This window comes from Prionailurus viverrinus, chromosome B3 (genome assembly GCF_022837055.1).
Source record: "Prionailurus viverrinus isolate Anna chromosome B3, UM_Priviv_1.0, whole genome shotgun sequence".
NCBI lineage: Eukaryota > Metazoa > Chordata > Mammalia > Carnivora > Felidae > Prionailurus > Prionailurus viverrinus.
The window spans coordinates 62,227,641-62,243,658 of record NC_062566.1 but is presented as its reverse complement, the minus strand read 5'-3'; the positions used below and the strand labels follow the sequence as shown (position 1 = coordinate 62,243,658).

Here is a 16,018-nt window from a genome sequence, read left to right as displayed (position 1 = left end):
TTCTGCTCCTCTACTCAACTATTTATTCCATCTAGTATATTTTTAATTTAAGTTATTAAGGTCTTCATATCTGATTGGTTCCTCTTTACAGTTCTATCTCTTTATTAAGGGTCTCACTGAGGTCCTCCACTCTTTTCTCATCTAATGAGTGTCTTTATGATCATTACTTTAATTCTCTTTTAGGCATATTATTTATCTCCATTTTGTTTAGTTCTCTTGCTGTGATTTTTGTCCTATTCCTTCATTTGGGACATATTTCTCTGTCTCCCCATTTTGCCTAACTCCATGTTTCCATTTCTATGTGTTAAGAAAGTTAGCTACGTCTTCCGCTTTTGAAACTAGTGGCCTTAATGAAGACGAGGTCTTGTAGTGCCCTGCAGTGCATTGTCCCCTGTTCACCAGAACCTGGCACTTCAGGGGTATCTCCTATGTGTTTTGAGTGTTGTGGATGTGCCACATTTACATTCAGTACAGTTAATCTGCAATGGCTCTCTTTGCCTGCTGTGGGTAGGGTTTGGTCCCTGTGTTGTTAGTGAGCCAGTCTGGATCTGCCTTGGGCTTGATTTGGGTCAGATCTGGCATTTGCCAAAACTGCTGTGGCACCAAACTCCAGGGTGCTTTTCCTGTGTTAACCCCTCAGAAGCTTTTGTTGGTGGGCAGGGCCTGCCATCAGACCAGATGTCTTCCTCTAGCCTACTGTTGGGGCTACAATCAAACATGTGTGTGTAGTTCTTTTCTTCTCTCTAGGGAAGGAGTCACTTTAGAGCAGTGCTTGGCCCCATACAGGCTGTTTGCACACTGCTAGTCTTGTGGCACCACTTTGGATGGACTCTTGCCAAAGGCTTCTTAGAGAGGGTGGGGCCATAGGAGAACACATGGTGCCAGCAAGGTCTGCATTGGTCTGCGTGGGAAGGGACCTACAGCCACCTGGGAAAACTTGCCATGCCGGGGATGGAGGGTTGGTTTCACAAAATAATGTGGAGTCAGGGTGCACTGTTGGCAAGCTAAGTGAAGAGTGTTCATGTTGCACTGCTTCCCACAGGTCCATATAACTAGGGTGGGGGACGGGGGAGGTAAGTGGTGCCCGCCAAGTCTTTTGGTCTTGGAGAAGTCTCCCAAATATCTCCACCACTTCAGCACATGTTCTGACATTAGTAAAAATCTTCCTGTATACGCCATGTGTTTTTCAAACTGCTGCTTCTTGGGGCGCCTGGGTGGCGCAGTCGGTTAAGCGTCCGACTTCAGCCAGGTCACGATCTCGCGGTCCGTGAGTTTGAGCCCCGCGTCGGGCTCTGGGCTGATGGCTCAGAGCCTGGAGACTGTTTCTGATTCTGTGTCTCCCTCTCTCTCTGCCCCTCCCCCGTTCATGCTCTGTCTCTGTCCCAAAAATAAATAAAAAACGTTGAAAAAAAATTTAAAAAAACAAAACAAAAAACTGCTTCTATGTTGTATCTCTGCAGGGCTTTTTTATGCTGTATCTTTAAGGGTGGGAAATCAGCTTCCTATTGTCCTCTGGCTCTAACAAAGTCAAGCCCACTGATATTTAAAGTTTCTGGTTTTAAGTCCCACTGACTGTAAAACTAGCAAACATAGGTCTCTTTGGTTTTCAAAGCCAAATGTTATGGGGATCTGTCTTCCAGTGAAGGTCCTCTGTGCCTGGAGTGGAATCTGCTTCTTTCCCTTCTCTGTGCCTAAAATATCCCTCCCTCCCTTGGATCATCCCATGGGTCTGTTTTGCTTCCAACCAGTCTGGATCTGCCTTGATCCTCTTCAGTGTGGCCTCTCCTCTACATTTAGCTGTGGAGAGTCTGTTCTGCTAGTCTTTGTGTTATTTTCTGGGTAATTTACACTGACATGGGTGTTATCTAGTGGTATGGAGGGATAAGGTTAGCTGAGGATCCTCCTGTATCATCCTCCTCTGAATTCTCCTCTGCACATTCGGTAAATTGCCTTTCTGCTTTGTTGATGGTTTCCTTTGTTCAAAAATTTTTATTTTGGTGTGGTTCCAGTAACTTATATTTGCTTTTGTTTCCCTTGGGAGATGTATCTAAACAAATATTGCTAAGGCTGATGTCAAAAATATTACTACCTATGTTTTTCTTCAGATTTGGGTTTTTAATCAATTTTCAGCTTACTTTTATGTATGGGGTAGGAAAGTGGTCCAGTTTCATTCTTATGCTTATAGCTGCGCGGTGTTCCCAACATTATTTATTGAAGAAGTTGTCTTTTCTGTATTGTATATTCTTGCCTACTTTGTTGTAGATTAATTGAGCATATATGCATGGGTTTATTTTTGGGGCTCTCTATTCTGTTCCAATGATCTATGTGTCTGTTTTTGTGCCAAAAATCATACTGTTTTGATTACTATAGCTTTGTAGTATGTTTTGAAACCTAGGATTATGATACCTCCAGCTTTGTTCTTTCTCAAGATTGCTTTGGCTTCTTGTGTGTGTGTGTGTGTGTTTGTGCTTCCATACACATTTTAGGATTATTTGCTCTAATCCTGTGAAAAATACTGCTAGTACTTTGACAAGGATTACATAGAATCTGTAGATTGCTTTGGGTGCTGTGGACCTTTTAACAATATTCTTCCAGCCCACGAGCATGGAATATCTTAACATTTGTGTCTTCTTTGATTTCTTTAATCAATATTTTATGGGTTTTAGAGTACAGGTCTTTTACTTCATTGGTTTATTCCTAGGTACTTATCTTTGGTGCAATTATATACGAAATTGTTTTCTCAATTTCTCTTTCTGCTATTTTGTTACTGATAATGCAACCAATTTCTGCAACTTTACTGAATTTATTTATTACTCCTAATAGTTTGTATTGGAATCTTTAGGGTTTTCTACATATAGCATGTCATTGGCAAATAGCAACACTTTTACTTTCCTTGCCAAGTCAGATATTTTTATTTCTTTTTCTTGTCTGATTGCTGTGGTTAGGACTTCCAGTACTATATTGAATAAAAATGGCAAGAATGGACATCCTTGTCTTGTTCCTTATCTTAGAAGAAATGCTCTCAGTTTTTCACTTGTTTTTTAACTATGATGTTAGCTGTGGTTTTGTTATACATGGCCTTTATTATGCTGAGGTATGTTCCCTTTAAACCCACTTTGAGAGCTTTTTATCATGAACAGATGATGAATCTTGTTAAATGCTTTTTCCATATTTGAGATTATCATATGATTTTTATCCTTCATTTTGTTAATGTGGTTTATCATGTTGATTAATTTGTGAATATTAAACTGTCTTTGCATCCCTGGAATAAATCCCACTTGATTATGGTGAATAATTCTTTTTAAATATTGTTAAATGCAATTTGCTAATATTTTGTTGAGTTTTGTATCTATTTGCATCAGGGATATTGGCCTATGGGTTTCTCTTTCTTTCTTCTTTTCTTTCTGTACTGTCTGGTTTTGTTGTCAGGGTAATAGTCTTGCAGAATGTGTTTAGAAATTTTTCTTAAATTTTTTGGAATAGGTTTTTAAGAAAAGAAGTATTAACTCTTTAAATGTTTGGTAGAATACACCTGTGAATTAATCTGGCCCTGGACTTTTATTTGTTGAGAGTTTGATTACTGATTCAATTTTGTGATTAATTGGTTTGTTCAGATTTTGTATTTCTGATTCAGTTTTTAAAGATTATATGTTCACAGCAATTTATGCATTTCTTCTAAGTTTCCAAGTTGTTAGCATATAATTTTTTCTGGTAGTCTCTTATAATTCTTTGTATTTCTTTGTTGTCACTTGTTACTTTTCCTCTTATGTTTCTAATTTTATTTATTCGGATTTTCTCCTTTTCTGATGAGTCTGGTTAAAGTTTTATCAGTTCTGTTATCTTTTCAAAGAACCAGCTCTGGCATTGATCTTTTCTAATTTTTTGTTTCTATCTTACTTATTTTTTTTCTGATCTTTATTATTTCCTTCCTTCTACTAACCTTGAGTTTTATTCTTTTATTTTCTAATTCCTTTGAATTATGTAGCATTTTATGAAGATGAGAACAAGATGAAGTTATTGTGATAGTTATAGATAAGAGATTTTGAAACTGACCTTGTCTGACTTCCTACAACCAGACCCTGGAGTGACTTAAATACAATGTAGAAGGTAGGGTATTAGAAAGGAGCATCTTGATAAAGGTGTAGAAAAAATAGATTAATATGCTGATTTTTCTTCTACCTTCCACCCATTCACCAATCCATTCTGTATCCTCTGCCCTGCTCAGTGTCCCAGTTGGCTGATTTCTACAGACTGAATCAGCAACTGGGCTCCTTTGCTCTCTGGCTGGGTTCAGCCAATAGGAAATACCAGGTGGAGGACAACATGTTTGGGGTATTTCTTCCCTGTCCTCTGCTTTGGCATTACCCCTCTAGAAATAGCTGCCTTTATGACTCTAGCTCTCTCTGAGCTCCAGTAATAGTTTTCCCATTTGCTTCTTAAGCCTTAGAGTTATTGACACTATTTTCTGTTGCTGGTTTCTAGGTTCATCATCCTTTATTTGTTCCCTTTCCCTGGTAAGAACTCAGTAGTTGCATAAATTTCCCAAAGAGACCTATTTAGTTTGTTATATAACCTTGTCATGGCCTTCCTGTTCATGGCCACTAAAGGATTGGTGGCAATTTTTGGTCCCTGTGTTTATCTATATCTTAAACCATGTGACAACTTCCTGAACTTTGGAAACATCTTTAATAATTCAAACTATGACTAGCAAAGGCCCAGAGTCCCAGTTCAAGTTCAGCCACCAAAACAGGTCACTTTATTATTTTTTATTATTTATTTATTTTGAGGGAGAGTGTGTGCATGAGCAGGGTACAGGGCAGAGAGGGAGAGAGAGAATCTCAAGCAGGCTCCACACTGTCAGTGAAGAGCCCAACGTGGGGCTCGATCTCACAAACTGAGATCAGGACCTGAGCTGCAATCAAGACTTGGATGCATAACCAACTAAACCACCCAGGTGTCCCAAGAGAGAGAGGTCACTTTAAATTACAGACTATGTGGGATGCTTAGAAACTCCTGGCAGAAACAGTGCAGACCCCCAAGAAACATTGGAATAAGACTACAGTATTTAGAATCTTCCAGGCTTGGAGTAAATTTCTGCTCAATACCTCTCCAATACAAACCTGAAGCTCTGAGGGCATCTCATGCTCCCAGAAACGTCTGCAGCTGCCTCTGGACTCAAAATGTATCTCTGGGAGCAAAAGTTGTCCTTAAGTAACTGCGTAAAAAGCACTCCTGCGTCCTCCCGTATCATCTCTCTGCTTCAAACCACAAATGGACAGGCCGTCTTGCTTAAAACTCTAGTGGCTCTATGTGTGTATTTTTCCATGATAAGCACGGATTTGATAAAATCTGAAAACCCTACATAATGTATGCCAAGCACATTCGGATTCATTTGCATGTAAATCATCACAGATGATGCTTTATAAAGATTTCTAAGATGCCTCTTAATAAGCATTTTCAAGCCTCTTTTATTTTTCTGTAAACACTCTCTTTAATCTCAAGTTCTGGAAGGTTTGAATTTGGTTTGAAATGGCAAGCCCAGGAATTTTGAGCAGATCCTGACAGGCCCCAGTTCTCCCAGTCCTACTTTTCATCCGTCAGAGATTGACTCAGAATCCCTTGGCCAGACGGATGAAGAGTCCCAGCTGTCAACTCACGTCTCCCACTGGTACTTTATACTCATTGGCTTTAAAAACAAGAGTGTTTTCATGTTTTAAATGCTCATTTACAAACCGTTTCTCATCTCTTGAGTTTCTGCAATGTTCCCTCTGAAGCCTCTATGCTCCCAGGGGAATTTTCCCTGGTTTAGGAATAAATAGGAAGAAGGGGGGTGGGAAGAACAACCCTCTTCTGATAAGCTGTCCCAGCTGACAACCCCTTCCCCTTGGACCCATCCACTTAGATCAGTGAACATTTCACAGGCTTAACCAGTTACCTTCACAAGAAGACAAGGCCATTACACAGTCACACATATAAAGAGGTACACAACATTAAAAATGCTTCCCACAGAGTGCACATAGGAAAAAACAAAACTAAGTTTCCCATCTTATTCAACCTTACAGAAATAGCCTTCTCCTCTCATTCAATTGCTCTTTAAACCATTCATTTTGTTACTATTTCTTCACAATTTCTCAAAAAACCTTCCACTACCCCTCTCTTACTCAGTGTCATCATTTGTTCTGTATGTTTTTTATAGGCACATATTCTATAACATGTACACATTGACAAATGTGCGATTTGGAAATTTGTTTTAGTGACATATCTCAGTGACTGGTATCAATATTTGTCTGAATTCAACATAGATAAAATGAGTCAGTTTTTGTAGGATCTGGATCTATACCCTGTCAGCATCTTCTGAATGTGGTCCACAAATATGTAAGAAATGAGTGAATTCAGGAATTAAAATGTACCATGGCTGATTATTAAAGTATATTTTATTCATATTTTATTGAAGTATAAGTGGCATACAATATCCTATTAGTTTTAGGTGTACATCATGGTGATATATTCTTGTACATTATGAAATTATCTGCACAATGAATTAGTTACCATTTGTCACCAAAGTTATTACAATATACTGACTATATTCTTTATGCTGCACATTACATCCCCATGGCTTATTTAGTTTTATAACTGGAATTTTGTATCTCTTAATCTTTCTCACTGATTTTGTGTGATCCCCAACCATGTTTCCCTCTGGTAACCAAGTTTCTTTCCTATATTCATGAATCTGTTCCTCTGTTGTTTTATTTTGTTCATTTGTTTTAGTTTGTTAGATTTCATATGTAAGTGGAGTCATATGGTATTTGTCTCTTTCTGACTTACCTCCCTTAGTATTATACCCTCTAGGTTCATCGATGTTGCAAATAAGATTTCATTTTTTATGGCTAAATAATATTCCATTAGTAATATGGGTAATGGAATATTATGTGTACATACATACATATTTTTTTTCAGATGAATACCTAGAAGGGGAATTGTTGGATTGTAGGATAGTTGTATTTTTAATTTTCAGAGGAAGTTCTGTACTGTTTCCCATAGTAGTTGCATTAATTTACATCCCTACCAACAGTGTATGAGGGTTCCCTTTTCTACATATCCCTGCCAACACGTATTAATTTTTTAATAGCCAATCTGATATGTGTAAGGTTCTATCTCGGTGTGGTTTTGATATGCATTTTTCTGATGATTAGTGATACTGAGCATCTTTTCATGTGCCTGTTGGCTGGCTGTAGGTCTAATTTGGAAAAATGTGTATTCAAATCCTCTGTCCATTTTTTAATGGAATTATGTGCTTTTTTGATATTTTTGTACATCCTTTATATATTTTGGATATTAAACCCTTTAGTAAATGTATGATTTGCAAATATCTTCTCACATTCAGTATGTTGCCTTTTAAAAAATGTTTTAAAAAAGTGTTAATTTTATTTAAGTCCAAATTAATGTTGATGCTTTCCTTTGCTGTGCAAAAACTTTTTACTTTGATGTAGTCCCATTTGTTTAACTTTTGCTGCTCTTGCCTGAAGAGACTGGTCCAAAAAAACATATTGCATATAGTGTGAGATTTTTGCATGTAGCTGTCATTGAAGAGACTCTTCGCCCCATTGTTTTTTCCTTGCCTCCTTTGTCATAGATCAGTTGACTATATATGTGTGAGCTAAAGTATATTTTAATTTTTAAAAATGTTTAAGTTTTTTATTTATTTTGAGAGAGAGAGACAGTGTGAGTCAGAGGGATAGAGGGAGATAGAGAATTTCAAGCAGGCTCAGCACTGCCAGTACAGAGCCTAATGCGGCCCAGAACCCATGAAACTGTGAGATCATGACCTGAGCCAAAACCAAGAATCAGATGCTTAACTGACCTAGCTACCCAGGCACCCCAAGTATATTTTAAATACTACCAGAAATAGGTTTTGTTTAGGTCCCTAAACTGGCTAAAACACAATAATGATTATATCAGTAAAATAGTAGTAATAATTATTATATTATTATGTAACTAACGCTTTATGGTCCCCAATGTACTTTCACACATAACCTCATTTTTTCATCTTGAAATACAGATTCAATTTATTTGGAAGCTGTGTTTTTCCCAATGTTAAAAGCATATAGCATCTTTTGCTATGATATCCATGATAGGACTGTGAAATTGTTTCCTCAAAATCCTGTGCCAAATATATAAGAAAGCTGCTTGAGCAGAAATGTCCATTGACTGATGAATGGATAAAGATGTGGTATATACATATACAATGGGCTATTACTCATCCAGCGAAAAGAATGAAATCTTGCCATTTGCAACAACATGGATGGAGCTAGAGTGTACTACGCTAAGCAAAATAAGTCCGAGAAAGGCAAATGCCATACAATCTCACTTGTATGTGAAATTTAAGAAACAAAACAGATGAACATAGGAGGAAGAAAAAAAAGGGTAGCAAACCATAAGAGAGACTCTTAAGTATAGAGAACAAACTAAGGGTTGCTGGAGAGGCGTGGGGAGGAAGGGCTAAATGGGTGATGAGTATTAAGGAGGGAACTTGTGATGAGCACTGGGTGTTAAGCGCACGTAAGCACGCACTGGAATATTAGGTGATCAATACAAAATATGAGATCTTGCCATTTGCAACAGCGTGGATGGGCCTAAAGGACAATATGCTAAGTGAAATAAGACGGAGAAATACAAATACCTCATGATGTCACTTATATGTGGAATCTGAAACAAAACAAAGGTTGTATGTAAGTGATGAATCACTAAATTCTAATACTGAAATTAATATTACACTGTTTATTAACTAGAGTTTAGATACAAATTTGAAATGTTAAGAAAAAGAAAGATGATTGGATTCTTCAATACATTACACTTTCTGTATATGATAAAATATCAAATGTCTCTTCTCCTCTCAACCCTACTATAATGGTTTGAATACAGACCAATACTATATTGGTTTGAATGAGACTGGGTGGCTCATTTGGTTAAGCATCTGACTCTTGATGTCAGCTCAGGTTATGATCTTGCAGTTTGTGAGACAGACCCCCACATTGGGTTCTTTGTTGACAGTGCAGAGCCTGCTTTAGATTCTCTGTCTCCCTCTCCCACCCCCCTCTCAAAATAATAATAACAAAAAAGAATACATATCAAATGCTATAATACTCAATAATGGAATGGAACAAACAAATTTGAGGCCTGTTTCCCTGTCATAACAGTTCAGAGATTAACAGTAAGGCTGGAGGCTTCACTTTGTCCACAGGATCTTTAGTACGCAGGCTGCTAGATTCATCCTGGATATGTGGTTTCCATCTCTGGGATCAAGGTACCTGCTCCAGCTGTTGCCATTTTCTAGCCCAGAGAAGAATACAGGAAGAGAGAAGGAAATTAACATATGTGGCATAGTCTTTAAGGTCAAACCTTAAGATGTTACTTTCTGTCAAGCCTGTTGAAAGAACCTAGTCACTGAATCACACCTTATCCGAAGGGAGGCTGGGAAATATGGTGCCTAGCTAACTTGCCACATGCCCTGCTGAGACCCAGAGGTGGATCATCAGTGGGGAGGTTCTATTGCTGAAATGAAGAAGCAGCAGATGCTGGGAGAAAATTAGCAGTGTCTGCCACAGTTTGGTCAAACTATATCTGTATACTTGTATGTTTCCTTGTCTGAAAGTTGGGACGAGGAGAGGATGGTTCTGAAAAAGAATTGTAAGAGGAAACCAAGGGCAAAAATAGAATCCCACAGCATTTTTTCCATCGTTAAAGGAAAGGAGCATGCTGAGGATAACATGGAGTCAGCCACTGGCACATCTTTTCTATCTCAGACCCAAGTCACAGCTATCTGAATCTTCAGGAGAGAGAAAGCTAAAAATTATCAACAAGAAACATGTTTTAACCCAGAGTCTGTAAGACTTGATGATGAAAACAGTACGGAGCTAGTTGAGTCCAACCTTCCAAGTCTATAGACAAGGCAGGACTGGGAGGCAGTTCCAATGGTAGCACTCACCTGAGTGGTGCTGGGGCAGGTGTAGCTGGCATCAGGACCAGTGTTGTGGAATGAGGGGCCAGCATTATCAGGCATGGACACACAGGTCCTACTTCATAGGACAGTAGCAGGAAATAACTCAATGGAAGTCACTATTGGTAGTGACAAGGCACCATAAGCTCAGTGCCAATTCCCAGAACAGTCACACTGGAAGATGGTTGAATGCAAGGAGTCCTCAAGAGAGAAAAGAGAAAAGTTGAACTTCAATTCTCAGTGTGATGTCATTGGAAAAGGCTATATATATATATATATATATATATATATATACACACACACACACATAGATATTTATCTCATTTATTATATATTTATATAAATATATATTTATATGTAATATGTATATATTAATTATAGCTCATATATTTATATAAATATATATTATATAATGTATAATTATATATAATTATGTTTATTATGCAAAATATTTATATTATATAAAATATTTAGTATATTTATATATTATATATATCATATATATATTATATCATATAATATATATGATATAATATATATGATATAATATATATGATATAATATATATGATATAATATAATATATATGATATATATATATTATATATATATATATATAAAAGCAGTAAAATACATTTTCCTCTGTCTCCTTGCCCTCCAAAATGTTGACATTTGGTATAGCTTCTGCTTCTCTTATGTCTAGGTGGTAATTTTACAAATTCAAAAGTTACAATAATAGCATTTGCTCAAATTTTACTCACAAATTACTATTTTTATTCTTTAATGGACAAAGTATAAAACAATCCAAAGGGCAAATCCTCAAATATATTCACCAGCAGTGTTTCTCTAAATTACCAATGTAGAACTCAGAACGGTCCCTCTAAAGATTTTATAAAAACCAAACAAGATGAAAGCCACTTCCCTTCTTTGTATAAAAGGTCCATCAATTTTTGTCTCAATACACAGTAACCCTATCTTCAAAGTGACAAAAGATGCATCTTTATGTAAATTCTTTGAACTGCATGTAGCACAGACTTCCACATAAGAGTCAAGTTAAAATTCATCCCACATGTTCTGAAAGTATAGTATTCTACCAGATGAGTTTGGGTGGATGCAGAAAGGCCCAGCACATTTGATTTTCCATTGACTTGATGTTTATATTGGGTGTTCAATTGTTTTAAAGCATGACTAAAGAGTGAAAAAAAATGCTATAGGAATTCATGGGTCCAGAAGAAATCTCTGCCTGGCTGAATCCCCTGAGCTACATCTCTATGTATTTTCTAGACCTATTATTTTTTTTCCAAACCTTGTGAGTGTTTTGGGATTGCAGTGATTGAGGAAAGTGGCCATCATATGACAATTTTCTATTTAAAAACCTTTCAGCAAAGAAGCTCCTTTCTCTCCCATAGAGATGCAAGATTCCTCAAAATTTCAAGAGAAAGAAGTTGATTGAGCAATGCGATGTCTCAAGATATATTAGTTGACTTTAATATTTTTATCTCTCTCCTTTAAAGATAAGGAGGACTTCAAATCTTGACAGTACACAGATTGGGGGCTGGGAAGTGGGGGGGGGGTGCTTGGCAAGGTTCTTGGAAGTAATTTGCTTTACTTATGACCTAACTCCGAGGGAAAATGCGGCAGGAGGCTCAAGTTTTACTGCCATTTTTTTATTATTTTTATTTAGTATTGACTTTACCCTTAAAATGTTTAGCTTCTTTCACTGGTCATGATCTTCCCCAGCAAGCAATTGATCACTCCTGATCACATGGTCAGCTTTGGAAAAGACTAAATATTAGCTTAGACTGTCAGTATTTGCTGCCCTCCACCTCCTCCAGAGACTATGAGGTTCTCACATTATAATTTCAAGATTTCTTCCCTTTTCCTTTTTTTATGCTGGCAAAACCTGCTTTTCACTTGTATTAAAACTGTCAAAACTGCCCAAAGGGAAAAAGTATATGTTTTCCCCTTGGTACTGAGAAGAGTGAAGAAGCATATTTTGGCAGTTTCATTGTAGGTGTGAAATTTTTCACACAGCTCTACTAGGGAGGTACACAAGTCTGGCCCTGTTGGAGCATCTGATATTTCATGGATAGCAATTTCTTTAAAAGGTATGGCCTAGGGCTAAATTAAAAGATGGGGATTTAGAATAGAAATGATAGCATTCCGTTGAAACAATTGTCAATTATATGAAAGATGCTGTTGCATATTTAGAAAACAAATGATGCCCCTTTAAATTTTCCCCATGGCAAGTTTTTTTTGTAAATTAACGATTTGAAGTAATACATCAAAAAATGTATTTTAGCTTATAGAACCCATACCATAACAATGTAAAAAATACTAGATTGGTTTTACATGAAAGCACATCAGTTAGTAAAATGCACACACCAATAAAGCATCACCATGGCTAGGTAGGAGACCTCGAGACACAATTTATTTTTACATTCAAGCCAATTATTGGCTTCGCTGCATTAAAAAAGGTATGGCATATATTCGTAGAAGGTTTTTTAAAAATTGAATCAAGTAAATTACATTGATTTCATATCCCATATTAGACAATAGTCTTACATTAGAGTTGACACATTTTGATCACTACTATAAAAGTACCAAAGCTGGGCTCAATACCCTGCATTTTTCTACTTACTTCTGTTCCTATTAGAAGGTATCCAAGAAATGCTGTGAATTCTGTCTTTTTTCAGTTCTTTGCATGATGTCGAATCATCTTCTCAGACTTATTTTAATTGTAAAATCAATTTTTAAGATATGGGGAACTTTTTCTAAGGGAGGAATCCCTCTTAATAAATCACGCAGTCTTTGCTTGATATTTTTTTGTTCCCGAGAGGAGATGATTATATTTTGGAACCGCTTGAATTTTAGAATTGGATTCTTAGGGTAGAATGAACTCCTTTCCCTTGACTTTCACTTAAACTAATTCTGACTCTGGAGCCATTGGGAATACTTTGATTCCTTATGATTATAATTCAGATATTTCTGGATGTACACCATACTTGCCCTTGGCCTTGATCAGGGTGTTTCTTATCTCTTACCTGTGACATTCATCAACTCCTTCCGCACCATTTTGAGTTTCATCTCCATCTTCTTGTTTCCACCTTAATAATTTCTCTCCCTTAGGAACATTTCTGTTGTGAGATGCTGTTTTCATAAGGATTTTAAGACATTTACTCTGATCGAGAAAACAGATAAAATTATTGTACAGAATTTTGACATTTGCATGCATCACAATTTGGGTTCCCAGAACACCAAGCTTCCACAATACTGTAGCCTCTTGTCATTGTGCATCTCAGAATTCACCCCATGCAACCATCAAACCAACAGCCTAAGAACCAGGCAGGGAATTTCTCAAATGCTCCAAATAGCTGCACATCACTACAGATTATGACTGCTTGGATTTAGGGAACATTTTTTTGGCTGGGGAAACATTCCAATGGGATAGATTAATCTATGTAAACCACATAGCTCAGCTGAAACTGCTGTTCGGCATTCTAAATTGCCAGCTCCGTCTCCTTTCTGCACAAAAATGCACATTTCTTCCTATAATAAAGATATTTTATAATAGCAATAAGGCAACTCCAGGGTGTGTGGTTATCACGAGATAATCATACCCTAGAGGGATTACAGACACTTGGCTGTGCCTCATAACACCCCATGTGTGTGTTTATCTCATGATAACCACACTCGCTTTTGTATCTTATTGCCTAATTATCCTCTTCTAATGCAAAATACTAATTTTTTGTCTGAAACAATATGTGCAAGGATGCATTGCTAACAATCACAGGAGGACATTGACAAACAATGCTGCTGTTACTCTATACTCACTTCTCATAAGAAAATTGATACCCAGGAAGAAAGTTCTCAGAGTGACAGGTGAACATTATAGTCCATTTTTGAATGAACTGCTTCTTAAGAGGAATCTATAGGCACTACATAATGGGTTTTACCCATTAATGCTATAAGATAAATTCCTACTTTTTTCTCTTTTATATATATATGATTTCTCAATAGTAAGTGAAAACTAGAGATTGAGCAGGAATTTCATACCTGAAAAAAAATAATACACTAACTTCATTTATTTCCAGAAAGTTAATGGCAGAGATTGATTTTGATTTATTGAGGTATCTAATTTAATAAGAATATCTGTATGCTACTTATTCATTTCTCCACATATATTTTAACTGTCAACCTTTCAAGTTGAAAAATATATATTAAATTTTGTACCTTACAGTAGTGTAATTCATACAAGTCCATTAATCTTGAATCATTTAACTTTTATGAAGTTAAATTATTGCCTATATAATTATCCCAATTATATATAGTAATAATTATTATCTTTATATTACATTATATAACAAAGCCAATAGTGGTTACATGTACAGATTTCCTATGAATCTGATCTCACAAATAACATTTTCAAGTTCTATTTTCTAAAATCTTGTTTGTATGCATTTGAATATATTTAAGACCCTGCAAAGGCCATTAAGGACTCATGTATTTCATTACTTCAGTTAAAGTCATTCTGACCAAAAACAAAATAATTTTTCAGGACTTTTACAAAAAGGTAATGTCATATTCTTAAATTTGTTTCTACATGTGTATGTGTGACTATCCATGTGAGTTGATGTTTGTGCAAGTGTTTGTGTATATAGCCACCTGCATTTTTTAAAAGTACTCCTTCAATACTTGCTTCCAAAGACCATGACCATTATTCTCAAGCCCACTCCGTGTATTTTCTTAACCTTACAAACTCAGTTTCCTCTTCCTGGTTTCTGACTTCATAAATATCACTGGGTCAAATTTGCTTCAATTCAATAAACCTGTTCTTTCTGAACTGTCAGGTTATGGGCTGCAAGACAAGTTGTTTGCTCTATCCCTGGAGTCCTGTTCCAAGGGTACATTCTTGAACTTTGATTTTAGGGATGGATTACTCCCCTGCATTTAGTAACAAAGACTGCATTAAATCTCAATCCATAAATGACAGGTAAATACACCAACAGTTATTAGTGACTTGAGGGCATTAGACTATTGTAAGGAATAAAGGATGAGAAAAGATACTTCAGAAGTAGCTACTCCATTAACAGAGGAAAAAATGCAATGTTTTCTTAACATTCAATTATTCACTGGCAGGTAACTAATGGGAAATACTATTATATTGTTTTTAGGCACAGGCATATTTTTGTAGAGCTGAAAGACATCTTAGAGCTCATCTATTCCAATCACCTCTTCAGATGGCCAGGAAAATTTGACAACCCTATCTATTCTATTTACTTGTCTTTTACTAAGAGCTAGAAAAGAAGATCTTTTCAATCAATACACATAATTACCTATACCAGAGACGGTGTGAGCCTGAAATTAAGCAAGCTTAGCCAAAGCAAATCTTTTTAGACCAGTGCTGGGCATCATTATGTGTAGCCTTACCATGCAGATGGAGACCAGAAAGAGGTGAATAGTGTGAATAGGTAAAAATACTGGACAGCATTTCAAACTTTTGAATGCCCTATATTTTCATTGGAATTTGTGAATAGAAATTTGCAAGATGTAGTTGAAAATTCTTAGAGTTTACTAGATGTTATAAAAGGCCTTACTACGAGAACCAACTAGGTCCTGGATACATTAGCACAATTATGCTTTAATGCATGGGTGAGATCATAAGACAGAAAGCAAAACTTTCTTAGAACGACTAAATACAAAGGAATAGGGAGCTGAAAGTAGAGTAAGTGCAAGATACCAGCAAAGAGGAAAGTAAATGCTATCCTGGGGTAAATGCTAACACTAGCTCTGGGATAAGGACACTTTAGGCCCATGCTTTTTTTTGGCAATCCAATTTTGTAAAATATAACAAAAGATACAGTTTAAAAACTAAAAAAAAAAAAAAACAAACTTCAGAATAACTATGGTTTAAGAAGAACACAACAGAATTTGGAGAAAAAACTTAAAACTAAATGTAATTAAAATACTCAGCAAAATTTATAAAATGCAACAAAAATTATAATCTGAAGCATAGTTACAA

General features: G+C 36.4%; 1 long non-coding RNA gene across 1 annotated transcript; it reads right to left on the bottom strand.

Annotated features, from left to right (window-relative positions):
- Nucleotides 1-8,451: 8,451 nt before the first annotated feature.
- Nucleotides 8,452-14,171, bottom strand: LOC125167246 (uncharacterized). Its single transcript, XR_007152717.1, has 3 exons — nucleotides 13,041-14,171; nucleotides 9,986-10,198; nucleotides 8,452-9,330 (listed from the first exon to the last, which is right to left on the bottom strand). It is a non-coding gene; the product is annotated as an uncharacterized LOC125167246 (long non-coding RNA).
- Between the last annotated feature and the right edge of the window lie 1,847 nt (nucleotides 14,172-16,018).